Source organism: Oreochromis aureus, linkage group 12 (assembly GCF_013358895.1).
Source record: "Oreochromis aureus strain Israel breed Guangdong linkage group 12, ZZ_aureus, whole genome shotgun sequence".
In the NCBI taxonomy this organism is placed as follows: Eukaryota; Metazoa; Chordata; class Actinopteri; order Cichliformes; family Cichlidae; genus Oreochromis; species Oreochromis aureus.
In genome coordinates this window covers 11,066,749-11,070,047 of record NC_052953.1, presented here as the reverse complement: position 1 = coordinate 11,070,047, position 3,299 = coordinate 11,066,749, and the positions used below count along the sequence as shown (strand labels likewise).

The following is a 3,299-nucleotide window of genomic DNA, read 5'->3' as shown; positions in this document are numbered from 1 at the left end:
CAGTCCAGATTTTGCTTTCTGGTTCACAGTCATCAGTCAGTCTTCTTGAGGTTATGGAACTATTACCTGGATGGTATGATAAATAAAATTTAGAGCAGTTTTGGTCCAGCAGGAAATTGTTTAGAGGTTATCAGAATAAACAAGCTCTATGAAACCTAACTTGGACACTAGAATAACAGAAGAGTAAGTAATATGCTGGACCACTGACCTCGTAAATAATATATAGTATGCTCTGGCATGCATATGCTGCATTTTGGGTTTTTTTCGTTTTAGAATGAAACTAAATAAAATAAATAAAATAATAATTTATAGAAACATTCAAAGCCTCACCCAGCAGTCACTCATGTAATTTAAATCATATTTTTTTAATCCCTCATATTTCTGAATATTTTTTATGGATTTTGAAAATTCCACTTTTAGTTACAAAAAACACCACTTTCTTTAATTGAAATTTACCTTTACTGTGGCAATTTAAGACACTTAGCTGGAAACTATTAATATAGAAACAAAAAAGAATGCATAACAACGTGTGGACTTCAGCGTATTTGCAAACAGAGGAACATCCTAAACTTTCCAGTACTTAAATTCAATTCAATTCAGTTTTATCTAGCCAAATCACAACAAAAGTGCTTTATATTATAAGATAAAGATCCTACAATAATATTAAACTATTAATGAAACTACACAGTTATTCTGTCCTCCTGTCTGATGGGTCATATGTTTGTTTTTGTTTATCTGTGCTGCATAGTTGCACGTTTTTGTCTACTATAAAGTTTTATATGACGTGTCCTGGGACCACAGATCTAAATGATCAGTTCTGCTATAATCTGTCATGTTTACATTTTATGTTTGGAATACTGATGTTCATTAATGTAAGCTGTCCCTTCTAAATAAAGAAAAGAGAAAGAAAAACAGAAGGAAATGACTTTTGAATCACGACATACCGAGTGGTTTGATTTGTAATTACTATCACAACAGTGAGTCTCAGTGTTATACTCTTCACTTCCACAGCACTGGTATAGACTTGAAGTCCTTGTTATCGTCTTGTTGATTTGACAGCACAACTGCTTATCCTCATTGATGGCCTCTATGGAAAAAATTATAGGGACACTATCAATTCTCTTACATTAAAGCCATTGGAGCCCAATTTTCTGGAGGGCGGGTAGATTAATTTCTAAGAAAGCAATTCACTAAGCCTGATCAGGTTTAAATAGACTATGTTATCCACTGTTCATTAAAAGCAGAAGCCTTAATGTATTCAAATCTAATGTAGTTTATACCAAGAGCAAGAAATAAGCATGTGATTACATGTGGCAGCAACAAGAGTTTTCAAACAAATATCAAAGGTGCTTGTGCACACGTCAGGCAGTTTTCCTGAGAAGTGCAGAGTTTGGACCACTTTGAAAGAATCTAAAAAAAAACCCCAAAATGTTTGGCAGGTAACCTCAAAAACTGCTGCAAACTGAGAGCGTAAAAACAAACATATTATTACGAAAATTAAACATATTATAAAGTCTTAAACCTAATGTACCTCTAAAATATTAAACAGCAGAATCATGGTTTATTCTGTGTAATGTCAACATTTTTTTTTTTATCATAATTGTTCCTGGCTCTGAACTTATTGCTGCAAAAATGTCCAGCTCACCCACCTTTACCACAACACTTGCTCTTAACAGCAGGTTTCACCCTGATGGCTGAGTCACAGCATATTTCATTGACTGGATTGTAGGCCTCGTCACCGCAGCAAGCCAGCACATTTTGGTCAGTGGTTTGGACAGTCATCAAAGCTGTAAAAGAGCTTTGAAAAAGTCTTTAATTACATTCTTGGCCCTTGTGAGTCCTCTGATTTGTGTATGTTCGTGTGTATGGGCCTTTTAATGAATTTATATTATAGTTATGAATCCAAAACAAAAGGATCAAAATGAGAAAAAAACAGCATTTTAGATTTTTATCTACAATAATCAATTACACTCACTGGATACTTTGGTACACCTGTTCAAATGCTCTTTTATCACTTAAAGCATTTTTATTTTGTGCTCTTCACCACAACATAAAGCAAATTTAACATGTGTAAAACCATTCTTCACTGCTGTGAAATTTTTTTCCATTTGATGTACTTCTTTGCTTGCTTTGAGTTACATGTTATACATGTAATATTAGTGATTGAGATCAAATTACCGCTTTGATTGCTGCCACATCCATTCATTTCCCCCTCAAATCCTGCTTTTCATGACATGAAAACCCTGTCAAACAAACAGTCAGCAGCTTAGTTTGGACTTTAGGTGAAACAAAGTGTCCATAAGAAAAGATCTAGAAAAATGTTTTTGTTTCTGTTGTTTAAACATGTTTAAAATTATCAAGCAGTTATTAGGCGATTCTTGCCAAAAATTCAACTTAGTTTACAAATTAAATCTGTAATAATAGATTTTGCTCTTTCTTGTACAAATGAAAACAGCACTGACATAAAAATATTTCTTAAACCGTTTTAGCTGCACATAAATTAGTATCGATTCTCTTTAAGTTCTGGTTTTGTTGTCTTTTAACTTCTGCAGGAAATTCCTCTTATTGGCTACAAAGAAACAAACCTTCACTATTTTATTATTTTTCAACTATACAGACTTGACCACATTGGCCAAATATACTGTTCTCACAGCCTCTTGCCGCATATCTTCACCTTTCTTCACGCCTTCCTGGCTGAAGAGTTGTCAGATTTTATTACTTCTATTTACTAAAAGCTAACAATGATGACCGGTGCAGGAATATTGCATCATTCATTCCGAAAAGGTAGCAACAAAACACGATGAAAAAAACTCGTATCAAATTTATTACGGGGAAACTATACATAAATTATCAAACGTAAAAGCACTTATTCTGAAGCCACATGTTCCCCATCTGTGTTATGGGAAAGTTTGAGGCTGAGCTCAATTTAAATATTTGTATGTATTTTATTTAGAGATTTTATCTATAGCAATGTGGGGGTGGTCGAAAAATTACTAATAAATGAAGGCGGTCCATTAGCGAAAAAGGATCCTGATCTGAAAATGTTGTTGGAACCTGCACCCGTGTAATTTTCCTGTTTTGTTTTCTGCTTGTTTGCTTGTTTATTTTTTACACTTATATTAATCTCTTTTATGATTTCATATTACAATAGTGTCGAAGCCTTGGTTAAATTTTTATATTGAGCAAAGTAGTTAAGCACCATGAGTAAAAAGAAAAGAAAAGAAAAAGAAATAACCAAAAATGTCCTTAAACTTACCATATAAACAGGTGATACTGCGCAAATAAGCCAAACTGAAAGA

General features: G+C 33.5%; 1 long non-coding RNA gene across 1 annotated transcript; it reads right to left on the bottom strand.

Annotated features, from left to right (window-relative positions):
* Nucleotides 1–966: 966 nt before the first annotated feature.
* Nucleotides 967–2,212, bottom strand: LOC120443140. The gene is made up of 3 exons (XR_005615175.1): nucleotides 2,179–2,212; nucleotides 1,650–1,787; nucleotides 967–1,087 (listed from the first exon to the last, which is right to left on the bottom strand). It is a non-coding gene; the product is annotated as an uncharacterized LOC120443140 (long non-coding RNA).
* Between the last annotated feature and the right edge of the window lie 1,087 nt (nucleotides 2,213–3,299).